Source organism: Lolium perenne, chromosome 2 (genome assembly GCF_019359855.2).
Source record: "Lolium perenne isolate Kyuss_39 chromosome 2, Kyuss_2.0, whole genome shotgun sequence".
NCBI classification, from domain to species: domain Eukaryota; kingdom Viridiplantae; phylum Streptophyta; class Magnoliopsida; order Poales; family Poaceae; genus Lolium; species Lolium perenne.
The window spans coordinates 324,146,302-324,162,131 of record NC_067245.2 but is presented as its reverse complement, the minus strand read 5'-3'; positions in this window follow the sequence as shown (position 1 = coordinate 324,162,131).

Here is a 15,830-nt window from a genome sequence, read left to right as displayed (position 1 = left end):
TTAATTTGCGCATAAAGTGCATGCATGTGTGTAGTTGGCCACCAACGATAGGGAGAGAGATTGAAATCCCCAAGAATGTTCAAATATATATACAAATATATGCATGTGCGCATGGTAGGCCATGCATGCACACTAATTATATATATATATATATTGTGAGGCAAAATAATTAAAGTGTGTTTTCATTCGAGAACTTGTCAAAAATTCAAGTTAATTAATTTATCAGCGCTAATTATATAATTAATGAATCTCGAGGATGTTCATACATGATCGATATAGGCCATATACATTAATTAGGGTTAATCTAGGGTTTACTAGCTATATGTATATATAGCAGGGTTTTAATTATTAGATCGGGTTATTAGCTTGTTGTTATACGTGTTTTAAGTAGGTTTTAATTTGATCGATTAGCTAGGGTTACTTATATATATATATATATGGTTTTATTAGGGTTTAGGTTTAATGGCACACTTAGAGGCCCCATGCATGCTGGCCTGCTTGATGCGCAATTAAGTGTCGTTGGCCTATATACATAGCTAGCTATATAGGGTTTATGGTTTAATTAGGGTTTAGGGGTTAGGGTTTAATTATAACTTATTGTGAATTAAAAAAATAAAACTTTTTTATTTGTGTGCTACAATTAATCAAAACTAGATCGATCGAGTGCGCGCACACACATTATTAATTAGAGGCACCCGCCTTTGCGCATAAAGTGCATGCATGCATGTGTGTTGTTGGCCACTGTAGCGGCCCACGAAAAATACCACATATTAGTTTTGCTTGTTTTTCTTTTCTCCGTCATCGTGGCGTCATCATGCATCTCTCACCTTCCATATTTGCGAAAAAAAAACCAAAAATATTTGCAATAAACCCTATTTTGATTTCTCTTGTATGGTTTAATAAAAACCCTCCTCCGCTCTTTTCTTATTTTAACGAAACCCGAAACAAAGATATTTGCAATATTTTGGACAAACTAGTTTTAATAAAATATGGTTTGGAAAAAAAAAGTTGACCTTACCTCACCGTCTTTCTTCAACTTTCTCCATCTTCCTTTTTTGCCTCCATCCACTCTACCTTTCTCTCTTGTGTTTCTGCTTTGTAAATACGTGACAAGCTTCAGGAAACAAAATGGCCGGCCAACTTCCTTTCAGGCCGTTTCTTCTTTGACCCAAGGCTACCTTGTGGAATGAAGCCCACCTCCTGCAACTCAACTTCACGAAGCAGCCCGCTTACCTGTTCGTGAGGAGAGGCTCACGTTGTCGTCTTCCTCCCTCATGATGATGGCATGAGCCCGTCGCTGTCCGCCACAGCGCACCGCACCATCTCCTCACCTGCTCCATCCCCTCCCTTTTAACCGCCCCCAAACCCTAGCTGCTTGTTCTCCCTTCCTCCACAGCAGCCGCCGCCACCTCTCTGTTTCTTCCTCACTAAACCCTACCGAGATAGCTCCGCCGTCTACCTCCACGCCGCCGCTGCCATGACCACCCTTGGCCTCACCTGAGCCGTGGAACGGAACCACCGCTCCCTCCTCTACGTCCTCGTCCATCTCATGGAGCAGGAGACGCCAAGGACTGCACGAGCTCGACACCATCTGCCTCTTCTACCCGGCCACCTTTTCTTCTTCAACGCCGGTGACCCTCCTCTGCCTCCACTTCTCGTCACCGACCACCCCAGGGTGAGCAGAACCTCCTCTCCTCTCCCCTGCATGCCTCAACACCCCTGGATCGTTGAACGTGAGAAGAGATCGAAGGAGAAAACGATTTCGAAAACAGAAAAGGATGCACTTTTTGTTCTGTTTCATGGTGACATCTTTCGACGCAGATCCTCGCCGGCACAGGCCATCCCAGCATGCGTTTCTTGTTTCCTTAGATGCACAACATCACCAGCTATCTACTGGTCTTTGAATCATCCAAAACGGAGCAGTATAGACGTCGCTATCTTCGTTCAAAGATCGGTCCAAAAACAGATGTTTTCAGTTGCAGTTTTGTTGTTTCATCGGCGCTGTCTTCCGACGAGTCTCGCCGGCGCACCAGATCATCTCCGCTCGAGATTCTTGTTCCAGTAGATGCGCGACACCGGGGGCTACAACATTGCAGTTGGTACCTTTCCAAGACGATGCTCAGATGCGACGCCATCGTCGATCAAAGTTGGCTCCAGAAAACAGATTCTTTTCCAGTTTAGTTTTGCTGTGTCGATGACCCAACTCCGGCGAGCTCCACCCGTCGTCTCCGTGCGCCGTTTCCACCCAAGTCGGCCCCTTTCGACTCATGGCACATCCAGCATGCTCAACTAGTCGAGAAACCAGCAAGGCAGCGTCCAGGTTTCTCGCCATCATCCACCGAAGTTACTGCCAGCAGCTGTCGGTTTTCAGTTTTGCATCTGTCTCAAATTCAGTTAACCACGGGAACACACCATACCTTGTCTGCATCCCGTATAGTATCAAACACACAGCAGCAGCCCACTGGTTCTGCCCTGTTCCTCACCAGCGCATCAGCCTAAGTTCGAATTCCCTGGGCGCGCAATAAAAACCCCTTTTTGGTCTTCGCCATGATGTCGCCTACGTGGCAGCAGGGCCCCTTTGTTAGTGCATGTGGCTGGATTCAGCTCGGTGCAAGTTGTTTCCCGCTCAAAATTCAAATGCAGTTTCAGTTTTGCACAAACAGATGGATTTTCAAAACCGTTTGAAAAAGGCACTTTTACATATCCAAATCAAACAAACTTTATGTCCATTTTGATCAGAAAAATGTGCTGAACATGAATATGCCATCCATACATCTGTTTGCATCTCACATCATGCCGTCGATGATAGTTATGCATGTTCACCTGACATATATGCGGAGTATTTCGGGATTCCAACTAGGTTTTCCCCGCTCCGTTTAATTTTGATGTAGTGCACCCCTGCCATGTTCTTACCATGCTAATCAACCTTTAATTTTGTCGGTAGAAATACAACTCCAAACTAATTTGTTTGTCCGTGATTCCGATCCCGCTTAATTGGATAAGTTGCATCGCATCATATTTGCCATGTCATGCATATCATCTTGATCATGCCGGTTCTTTATCCGTAGTAGTAAGACTTGCACCCGTTGTTTGTCCAGCAATTGCTTCTTCCCGGATAGGATCGCGAAGTGGCGTTGTGAGATACGATAAGTCCTCCGGCTGATCTTCGACAACCTTCAACATGCAAGCATTTCCTAAACTCTTGTCTCTGCAGGAGTCGCTCACCTATTTTATTTTGCCTTCTCCCTTATGCTAGCCTTGAGTTGCGTTCTTATCACGTGTCCTATCCACTTGTTACCTCAAGCATCCCATATTGCCTCCACCACCCTCCTACAGCTGTTGTTTGGTTACCGGGTCTGCCTTGCGAGTCGTAGTGCATGCTAGTGTTGTTTATATCTCGTTACCGTTATCGGGTTGTCTGTTGGGGGATCATGACACATGGTTTATGGATATATCTGTTGAGGGTATCATGGTTACTTGTTAATAGTTGCTTAGCGGAGGCATCGGTGGGTCAGCTGATCGTTTTATGACGGCTCACTTGTGTTTCTTGATAAATTAGGACCCCGAGTTCTTCTAATCTGTTCCGAGACTGAGCGCTCTAACCACACGTGGGTATGCCTATGGGTCTCCCCTCGACCACTGCCGGAATCTACAGCTTTGTCCAGTGGCCACAACTAAATTGTAAGGTTTCCTTTTTGATGCGTGCGTGCAAGCTTGTTTCCTTCTGTTACTTTTGGGGAAGCCTTATGCCTTGTATCCCTTTGTTCTTGTACGCACGTATAGGTGGGATACGATGTTAAGCGGTATCCGAAAGAGTGAGGTCATTGGTCATCTCCCTAGAGTGAGCTCTGATCCAGTGTGCATCTCCTAGGAACTGACTTAGCCGTAGACTCAAACAGCTAGGTCCGCTTCGGAGATTCGGCCGGACTTCGATTCGGGTTCAACTTGGTTAGGTGGCTCCCTGGACATTGTTGTCATGAAGGAAAGTGCGAGTCGTGATATCCACCTGACGCAAGTGGGTCGATCGTGCGTGTGGGCACATTTGGGCACCCCTGCAGGGTTACATCTTATCGATAAGCCGTGTCCGCGGTTATGGACGACTTGGAGCTGTATGACTCGACCATAGACAACTTACACCTGTTGTTCATTATTAATAACTTGCGTAGTAAATTAGCACAACTTCAATAATAAATGGTTAAAACTTGTCAACCGTGTGAGTGCCTTTGTAAGTACTTCCTTGCGAGGGGGGAATACATCGGCTGTGTTATGTTTGCAGAGTATAGAACTTTTAGTTGTGCGCTCTCTCACCTTCTCTATTTAGACAAATGTTGTAGAGTGTCTCTATAGGTTTTTAGTGCTTGCGCGCTGCCGCTTAACCCCACCATATTGCCTATGACGTTCCTCTTGCGTCCTCTAAGTCCCCTGCGTGCCTCAAGTACAAAGGACGACTGGTTGATGAATGCTTATACGTCTTGAAGTCTTGTTAAGTACGAACCCGTACTTATTGCTGCTTTGGGACATAACCGGGCAGGTATGAAGATTGGTACGATGAAGAACGATGCTAGCGAGGTTACCCTTCCGGCTTGGCCTGGGCAGGGTTATAGACGCCACTGGTTATCTTCAGGACTCTTAGTCCAATTTGTATCTTGTCCGTACTCGGATATATTTGATCTTCTGTATGATTTGGATCTTATGATGTATATTTGTATCTTGACTCGTTGGAGTCATTGTTGTAATATATCTGTTTCTTGTGGGCTCTATTGTAATCCTGTTGTAATTTTACCGCTCTTGTTAATTCCTCCGGCATCACGTGTGTGATCCGTCGCACACGCCATGTCGGAGGGCGTCTCAGAATCGATATCGTGCGGATTTCGGCGGTTTCGCTGGGATCCTCATGGTACCGGTGTTGGGGCGTCACAGCCACCAACATGATATATATATATATATATATATATATATAGAGAGAGAGAGAGAGAGAGAGAGATTGAAAATAATCCCCAAGAATGTTCAAATATACGTACAAATATATGCATGCACGCATTGGCCATGCATGCACACTAATTATATATATATATATATTGTGAGGCAAATTAATTAAAGTGTGTTTTCATTCGAGAACTTGCATTGTCAAAATTCAAGTTAATTAATTTATCAGCGCTAATTTTATAATTAAGGAATCTCAGGGATGTTCATACATGATCGATATAGCTAGGCCATATATATTAATTCGGGTTAATCTTGGGTTTACTAGCTATATATATAGAGCAGGTTTTATTAGATCGGGTTATTAGCTTGTGGTTATGTGTTTTAAGTAGGGTTTGATTAGCTAGGGTTCGTTATATATATATGGTTTAGGGTTAGAGTTAATGGCACATTTAGAGGACCGCGAGGCCCCCTGGCCTGCTTGATGCACAATTAAGTGTCGTTGGCCTATAGCTAGCTATATAGGGTTTCTATATAGTTTAATTAGGGTTTAGGGGTTATTAGGGTTTAATTTTAACTTGTTGTGAATTAAAATACAAATTTTTTATTTGTGTGCTACAAAAAATCAAACTAGCTAGATCGATCGAGTGCGCACACACATTATTATTAGAGAGGCACCCGCCTTTGTTCATAAAGTGCATGATATGCATTTGTGTTGTTGGCCAGCCACCAACGATATAGAGATATATATAGAGAGAGATTGAAATCCCCAAGAATGTTCAAATATATATATATACATATGCATGCATGGTAGGACATATATGCATGCATGCACACTAATTATATATATATTGTGAGGCAAATTAATTAAAGTGTGTTTTCATTCGAGAATTTGTCAAAATTCAAGGTAATTAATTTATTAATTCTAATGATATAATTAATGAATCTCAGGGATGTTCATACATGATCGATATAGGCCATATATATATATTAATTAGGGTTAATCTAGGGTTTACTAACTATATATAGAGCATGGTTTTATTAGATCGGGTTATTAGCTTGGGGTTATGTGTTTTAAATAGGGTTTGATTACCTAGGGTTAGTTTTATGTATATATGGTTTAGGGTTTAGAGTTAATGGCACATTTAGAGGCCACCTGGCCTGCTTGATGCACAATTAAGTGTCGTTGGCCTATAGCTAGCTATATAGGGTTTATATATGGTTTAAATTAGGGTTTAGGGGTTATTAGGGTGTAATTTTATTGTGAATTAAAATACAAGTGTGCTACAAAAAATCAAAACCAGCTAGATCGATCGAGTGCGCACACACATTATTAGAGAGGCACTCGCATCTGCGCATAAAGTGCATGCATTTGTGTTGTTGGCCACCAACGATGATAGAGAGAGATTGAAATCCCCAAGAATGTTCAAATATATATATATGGTTTAGGGTTTAGGGTTAATGGAAACTATCTAGTGCACATTTAGAGGACCGCGGGCCCCCTCGGCCAGATTGATGTGCAATTAAGTGTTGTTGGCCTAGGTATAGGGTTTAGGGTTAATTAGGGTTTATTCGGGTTTAGGCCAGTTTAGGGTTTGACTAGGGTTGTGTGCAAGTGTCATTGGCCTAGCTAGCTAGCTTGAATCCCAATAATTAATTAATGTTTACTTGAGAGAACACTTGTCAAAATTCAAGTTTATCGGTGCTAATTAATTAATCGAAAGTACGTAGCTAGCTAGTGCATGCATATGCATTAATTAATTATGAGAGGACCCCCTTGTAATGTGTGCATGTGCTGGCCATCTATATATATAGTTTAATTTGAACCCCCAAGAATGTTTATATACACATGGTATATATATATATTGCTATATGCCATATATCGGGAAGCAAGTTTTTTCGAGAACTCATCGAAATATATATATATATATATATTCAACTTTACCTGTGCTAAATGTACACTAGTGCACATATTTATAGACGACCCCCTTGATGTGCAATTGTTGGACATCTAGTTTGAATCCCATGAATGTTCATACATGATAGGCCATATGCAAGTTTTTTCGAGAACTTTCAAAATTAAATACAACTTTATCGATGCTAATCGAAACTACTACTGCACACATTATAGGACCCCGACCCTTGCGCAAGTGTGTTTGCCACCATCTATAGATTGAATCACAAGAATGTTTATACACATGTGGTAGGCCATATTAATTATATTGTGAAGTAAGTTATTCGAGAACTTGTCAAAATTCAAGTTTATCGGTGCTAATGGAATCTAGCTAGTACACATTAATTAGAGGACCCCCCCGCCCTTTCACAAGTGTTGGCCATCTATAAAAGTTTGAATCCCAAAAATGTTCATATATGCATGATATAAGCCAACAATCGCCAAACAAGTCTCTTCAATAACTTATCAAAATTCAAGCTTATCAGTGCTAATGGAAACTAGTGCACACTCGAGGACCCCGTTGCGCAAGTATTATCCATCTATATATAGTTTGAATCCCAATAATGTTCATACATGATAGGGCATATGTGTGAAGCAATTTTTTCCGAGAACTTGTCAATATTCAAATTTATCGATGCTAATGGAAACTAGTGCACATTAGAGGACCCCCTTGCACAAGTGTTGGCCATCTATGTATAGTTTGAATCCCAATAATGTTCATACATGATAGGCCATATGTGAATCAAATTTTTTTCGAGAACTTGTCAAGATTAAAATTTATCGGTGCTAATGGAAACTAGTGCACACTAGATGAGCCCACTTGCCCAAGTGTTGGCCATTACATATAGTTTAAATCCCAATAATGTTCATACATGATAGGCCATATGTGTGAAGGAATTTTTTTCCGTGAACTTGTCAAAATTCAAGTTTATCGGTGCCAATGGAAACTAGTCCAAAAAATTACATAGAGTTCCAAAAGAACTAGACAATAACTAATAGGACCTATAACTTTACAAAAAGGACCCCAAAACATATAGAAGAAAAGCCATCGAGTCCTTCTCGACCACACATGAGAGCTCGGCTCCGCATCCTGGCCAGCAACTCCGTCGCCGGGGACGCACCACTTGGGACGGTGTCACCGGTATTCACTAGAACGAAGCAGAAGAAGGGCCTCAGCAACGGCATATTGACTCTGACGAAGCAGAAGATGTGCACAGGCAAGATGGATGACGCCGTCGTATGCCCCGAGCTTGTGAACTCCTGGGAACATCCGCAGCTTGACTTCCCCATTGGCCAGATCTGAAGCACTGACCAAGGCAAGCCTCACCGATAGCGCCATCACCTTGATGGCAGCAGATCGGCGTTTGGCCAGCAAGATCCGCCAGATCTGATCCGCCAGATTCCCTATTGGCCAGATCTGAAGCCGATGATGAGATCCCCGACTACATCACGCCATTCTCCACATGGGAAACACTAGATCTAAGCTTACAACAACTACTACTCCCTCGGATCCAAATTAATTGACTCAACTTTGCTTATCTAAATATGGATGTATCCAGACATGTTTTTACTCTAGATACATAGTCGTCTAAGAAAAGTTGAATCAATTAATTTAGATCATGGAGGGTGTACGATATACAGAGAGAAGTCAGCCTCGTCTCCGGCCGACGAGGCCACCGGAGAGAATGGGGGAGAGGAGCCAGGGGCGTGGGAGAGACTCTCAAGGGGCGGGTTGGAGAGAGAGAGGAGAGGAAGAAATGAGAGCTCCCTGGGGAAGAACATTATTTTTGTCGTTCTGCTCGTAGCTTGAAACTGAACATTTCGGGCACGCGCCCAAGCATCCTGCCGCATCCATTCAAAAATCCTGTGACCAGTTTTACCCTTTTAACCCTGGTCCGGAAGCTACAACCCACTGACCATTGAGGGCTCATTTGGTAACAATGAAATATCTTGCCTAGATCCCGAACCCTCCCCACAGGCGCCCACCCACCCACCAACCATTCGCCCCATTCACTAAAAAATACTCTTACACGCCAAAGCTCCAACTCTACAGTAATAGATCTGCTTCGCCGCCGGCATACTCCTCCACAGCGTAGCCTTGATCGTGTTGGCTATCCACCCACCGGATCCCCTCCCCCGCTGCCCTCGCCATCGATGGATCTGCTTCACCACCGACCTGATCCATAGTGTAGCAATCAACGCCTTTCCTATCGACGCACCGGATCCTCTCCAACGGAACCGGATCTACTTCACCGCGCCCCCCCTCCACAGAAGCCGATCTATTCCACCGACTACCTCGGTGCAGCGGCTGTATCAACATCACCGAAGCCCTTGCCAGCCAACCAGATCTTGCTTCACTAACACCCGCTTCTCCTGAAACAGGGTCGATTCATCGTCTCCCGTGTTCGCCGCCGCTGGAATGCAAGCTGCCGCCCCCGTCCACCCCACCGTAGCTTGGTAAGTACTCTGGCCCGTTTGATCGCGGTGTTTCTTTACTCATGTTTTGTATAGTTATTTGCAGATCCATATGCCATTAACTTTCTTGATGTGCTGCTTCGCATGAAGTTTGTTTTAATATTGTACAAAAGCATTATCCGGTCGCTACCATCCTGTTCATTCTACTAACACTTGTGTGCATCCACATATTGATAGCCGTATACCCATTCATTTTGCTGCTAGCTGTTTTCTCCTGCCTGCTACTGTCACACTGCTTTTATAATCATGCTATGTGCATTTCCAATCTTCTTGCTCTTATACCTCGTCATTAGTTTATAGCTATTTTTTTCCATGAGTGCTCTTGTCGCACAGCTTGTGTAGTTATTGTTGCGTGCATGTCTGTTCTTTGTACTATCGTAGACTAACTTGTCAATGTTATTTTTCCTAGGGATTGATCATGCGAACCGCTTATTAGAACATCCAACATTAACAGTGGTGACGCTAGGGAAGGTTGGAATCTGAGTTCTTGGTTGGTAATTTTAGCAGTTTACTTCTGTTATTATCTATAAGCTGTATGCATTGTTCCTTCTGCCAGAGATTAACACTTAGAACCCTGCCATAGCTATGCCATTCACGCTTTACTATGTTTCTGCCTATTTTATATGCTTGTCTTGGAGAAACTGCGAAGGTGCTTTGAACCTGACATCTGGCCATTCTTAATGCTAGTTTACTTTATGTGAAAACCTTGGCATTACAGTTATATTCATTCCGTACTCTAAATCTGAATATCTGAAATTCTTATCTCATGCAAAGCAACATCTAGTTGGTTTTAATCTAATATCTGGTAAATATTAGCTTATTCATTTGGCAGCTCAAGTTTTTATTATTTGAAACCAGCTGACTTGGTCTTAAATGTGATATCTAAACACAAATTAAGGACAATGGAGCAGGAGGATTAGCATTTCACCTGATGGCTGAGCCTAAAATGACAGGCATGTTGACCATGACTAGTGCACGCAAGAGAAGGACCTGCAGTGAGCCAGTATGTGCTTATTACATGTTTCAAATCTTATCTTGTGCTTATTTCTGCTACATGCTGTTATCTGATCTCTACATTGCATAATACATGTTTGAATAGTTCATTGTTGTAACTATGTTTGCAATATTACCAGAATGCAGTTGTAATGAAGTAGTCATCATTAGAAGATAGATGCCAAAAAAGGATCTGTAGCGAGCATGTGCAACATTATAATGTAAGTCTGTGCTTAGTACAAGTTCCATACATTATCTTGTGCTTATTTCTGCAACTTGTTATTATCTTATATCTACATTGCATAATACATGTTTGAATAGCTCACTGTTGTAACTATGTTTGCAATATTACTAGAATGCAGTTGTAATGAAGCAGTCCTTATTAGAAGATAGAGGGCAAAAAAGGTTCCGTAGTGAGCCTATGCAACGATATAATGTAAGTTTGTGCTTAATACATATCGACAATGCTTAATACATGTTTGCGTAGTTCATTGTTTAACTCTTTTTGCAATACATATCAGAATGCAGTTGTAATGAAGCAATCCTCATCAGAAGAGAGACCCCCAAAAACTTCTAACCTTTCTTCTGATGCATCCTCCCATAGCGGTCAACCTAGACCATTTCTTTTATCAAATAGTAAATATCTCAAGGTTGTACTGTATGAAATACATGGTGTTGCTGCTCTAAGATCTGTAGCTGATATGTTGACAAAGAGTACACAAGATTCAATCAAGGCGATCTCCAAATATCAGCGTGTTATTGATGATGCTAATAGAAGCCCTCCATGATTATATGTAATTTTTTTTATTTAGGCACATTAATTGCCTTGTAATTTTCCTAATTATTTTATTTTGGACTCAATGCTACAATATGTATGTAATTGGGTATATCATTGTTACCAGCTTTTAACTTTAATTGGCTGCAGGCCCATGAAATTTAATGGGCCTTCTCATACGCCTAATTGGGACGGCCCAGAATGCAAGTTGACTAGTCAAACGACCAGTGCCCTAGGTCTTACTTAATGGGCCGGCCCATTTACTGTAAGTGGGGCCCACTTTTATTTTGAGGGCCGACCCACTTACTTATTGGGCCGGCCCACTTGCTTTAAGTTGGACCCCACTTACTAACTGGGTCGGCCCAATAACAGGATAGTGGGGCCTACATGCTTATTGGGCCAGCCCACTTGCTTTAAGGTGGACCTCACTTACTAACTGGGCCGGCCCAATAACAGGAAAGTGGGACCCACATGCTTAATGGGCTGGCCCATTTATCATGTTGACCGGTCAAACAAAACCTTCGGCCCGGCCCACATACTTATTGGGCCGGCCCGTTTGTTTGTTGACCGGTCAAACAAAGACATTTGGCCCAGCCCACATGCTTATTGGGTCGGCCCGATTTGCATGTTGACCGGTCAAACAAAGAAATTTGGCCCAACCCACATGACTATTGGGCTGGCCCATTTAATTGTTGACCGGTCAAACGAAGACATCCGGCCTGGCCCACTTGATCCGTGGGCCGGCCCACTCATCCTTTTGACCGGTCAAACGGAGGCATTCGGCCCGGCCCACATGCTTAGTGGGCCGGCCCGTTGAAGTTTTGACCAGTCAATCTTAGAGGTTAGGTCTGGCCCACGTATCTACTAGCCCAGCCCAGTTATATAGTTGACCGGTCAAACTAACTCAGCTGGCCCAGCCCGCAAACTAAATGGGCCAGCCCGCTTAAGGCGTGGCAGGCCTTGTGTGGGCCTACCACGGGGTTTCAGCCGGTTAACGGCGTTAACTGAGAGTTAACGGCGTCTGCCACGTGTTAGTTTGCATGACGTCTGTAGTCAACGGCCTCCCGAAACCTCTTCTGCAACGGTCCGATTTTCTGTGGCCAAAGGGCGCCCAAACGCGACGGACCGAAAAATCCGTGGTAGGTCTTTGCGTGACGCTGTATTGACCACAGAACCCATATCTTCGGGTTAGGCCCATAGGCGACAAAAAAGGGGCCATACCTGACGAAAATTTGACGTTGAGGATCAAAACTTTTCTTGTATGGAGATGGCGGCTGCGGCGGCGGAGCAGCAGGGCTCCGCCCCTAGGGCGTGGATGATGAAGTGGTGCCTCTCCTTGCCTCCTCCCCTCTTTATATAGGCGCTGGAGGTCGGTTTCACGAACCGATGGAGCCTGGGGTCGAATATGCCCATCGGGCCTTCACAAATGTTGTTCCGTTTGACAAATCGGATCCAACAGAGCCCGGTACGGGCGGACGGTACGGTAGACCCGCCCGTACTGATGGTCATTAAACTTTCAGATGGTTTCCTATTTTGCTCGCCATTTATTCATCCGGACTCCGATTGAGGTGTTCTTCGGCTCGTTGGACTCGTATGGATGAGGGTTATAGCACCATGGACTTAGAACTTAAATATAAGATGTTGGAAAAATATCACTTTTCCTACACCTTATATGGCTAAGTCTGGTGCCTGTAATTCTCCCATCTTGTACCCTCTTGGTTCCTTTTGCTCTGTTTTTCCATGATCTCCAATAACACCTAATACACATGAAAGACAAGGGAAATATAATAAAATCCTACTAAAACTACTAAATATGGGAAGCTCATATGGAAATAAATAAGAACTCGTAAGTATGCAAAATAGGCATAGGTGTATCTAGCTGGAGCATGAAATGAGTGACAATATGAGTAATAATATACTTAAAAGCCTCAGTAAAATAGTGCTAAATTTCGAGATATCAACTTCCCAAACTTAGCTGTTACTCGCCCTCGAGTGAGAAAGCGAAAAAGAATAATAGCAAGAAATGAACTTGGGTAGATAAACTCACAAGTATGAGGTGATATCATATACTTCCCCAAGCTAAAAGTAAGTTGTAACATAATCATACAAGGAAGCACCAATTCAGTTGTGTTAGTCCATAAGAGATCACTTACAACTTATATGCCTAATGTCAAAAGTAAATCTTCCTTGAAATAAAACTTGTGATCCTCCTATTGCTCTTTTTTTATGTTCGTATATTAAGAGTAATAGATCATGTCAAAAGAAGCATAACAACGGAGTGTTTCATTAACATCCACATCAATAAATCAAGGTTATCAAAACACTTACTATCTATTCATTGCCTTTCAAGAATATATTCATCTAATCATAGCGAGTCCATGCCAAGACTTGAGAAGTGATATCTTTCGGATTCCTTTGAGAGTTTCCAAGTAAAAGTCATGAATGACCTTGTAGGATTGTGACAATCATGGGGCCAGTGGTGCTAGTATCCCAAGAGTGTGAGCAACAGTTGCGTTGACACGTGTAAAGCAATATCAGACACTAATGCATATATTGACACGCGTAAAGCAATATCTAATATTTATATACAACCTTACATCTTGGCATGTGTCTCAGTTACCACTAGACTTCAATTCCATCAAATAACTCCTACCAAGAGTGCTATCAAATCTATCATCATATCTACGGGGTTGAATATCTTCATGGTTAAACTATTAAGATAGTTTGGAAAATACATAAGTCATAATTGAAAACTTTTTCTTATTGTATTTGATATTCTCAAGTGTAGATATCATGGCAATGCATTCTAGAGGATCACAATATTTTTCTCAAGCTGGATAAAGATTTAAACATAGTGCATTAAAGCTCTAACTCAGCTCTTATGGAGATTAACAAAAAGCAAGTGCATCCCTTATATAAGTACGAAACATAACTTACTCAAGCAAGTTATTCAAAAACAGCGGGATACATGCTTGTTTAAAGTTTTATTGAATGGGAGCATTGCACACGGTACGACACATGCTAAAGTAACTCCCCCAAGCTAGGCTCTTGAAAGAACCAGACTTGAATAGATCACCCAAAAGAAAGGAGAAAATGCCATTTTCAAAAGAGAGTGTGAGAAGTGGTTACCTCCCCAAGCTTGATTAAAGCAAGGGTGATGCACTTTTACCGTTATGGTGCGAATAACCTCTCTTTCATCGGACAAGAATCTTTGATTCAATGAACCTTCTTTGATATGTCACTTGTTATTGAAGCGTTGAGTTGAAGCAACCAAGTGGCAAGCGTGGGTGTTTGAATGGTTGGCACACACCTTCAATATTCCCGCACAAGGTTCAAGTCCTTGCGAAGATAACACACAAAGTAAAAAAGCAAACGGTTCGGTGTATGAACGGAGTTCATTCACCCAACCATGAAAGCGAAAAGAAACAAAAAAATACATGAAACACTATAGAGAATTATAGGCTAGGGAGTTTCAAAGGTGGATGCAAGATGCAATAGAACATGTAGAAGGTACTCTACTTGCCTTAGCTTAAAAAAAAATTGAGTTTTTTTGGTATACATGTCCTTATTGCACTCTGTCGCCTTCTGGTATGGCGGGTGGTATGGGCTGGTGCGCCCGTACGGGTGCTCGCTATTTCTACTGGAAAATCTTCATCTTTTATGCATCTAGTGGCGAGGTCAGTATGGGCGCGTGGTACGGCCGCGTCCCATCATACCGATGGTCGCTAAACTTACAGCGACTTCTCTGGAAAAGTTTATGGTTCTTCATTGCTTTGTAGGAGTAGTACGGGCGGGTGGTACGGGTAGATGCGCCCGTACCGGTGCCCGTTAAATTCCCTGGAGCCTCAAAAACCATTCATTCTACTCCGAAAATTCACTAAGGACCTGAAACATTGGTCAAGCATCCAAGAACGCATGCATATATTCTGTAGAAAATTTTTAACCAGGATATGCAACACATGATTTCATGAATGATCAATCCTACCTTTTGAAATAGTCTCAAGCCAACTCTAATAGGAAATCATGCATATATAAAAGTGCCAATGCAACATGAATGCAACTACATTCAAGACACAAAATTAAGAAAGACACCTAATAACTTCCGGGTTGCCTCCCGGGAAGCGTTTTCTTTAAAGCCATATAGCTAGACTTTGATGCTCCATTATTATTTTAAGGAATCAACTAGAATTATGAATTTTTACCTTCATGAGGTTTGGAGCATCTCATAGTGGAGTACGTTCGAAGTCGTACCCGATTGCGGTGCATCGGCATTTTGTAGATGATTAGGTTCTCGCTCTCAAGCGAGTGTGGATACACCAAGTGTGGTGAACATGCCTTCTTATGTAGCTGCAATGGGAACGTTATTGGTTGGAACATAATCTTGAAACTTTTACCTTGGTTAACATTGTAGGGGGACACTTCATAGTATTCTTCTTTCGCATTGGAAATTGGTTCCTGCATATTAGCATCGAAAGATTCATAGCAAGGTTCTATCTCTAGTTCATCGTTAGTAATGCTCTCCTCATGAGCATCTAGGCACAAGGCCTCCGCATGTAAATTATGTTCAGTCTTAGCATTACAAGAATCGTCACTAAAGAGAGATGCGTCATCAACAATAATAGAATTTGTAGTGTGCAACTCGTTGTCAACCTCACCTTCTTGGTGTTCCTCCTCTTTGTCTTGTGAATCTTGCAAATGGTTATTTTCGGG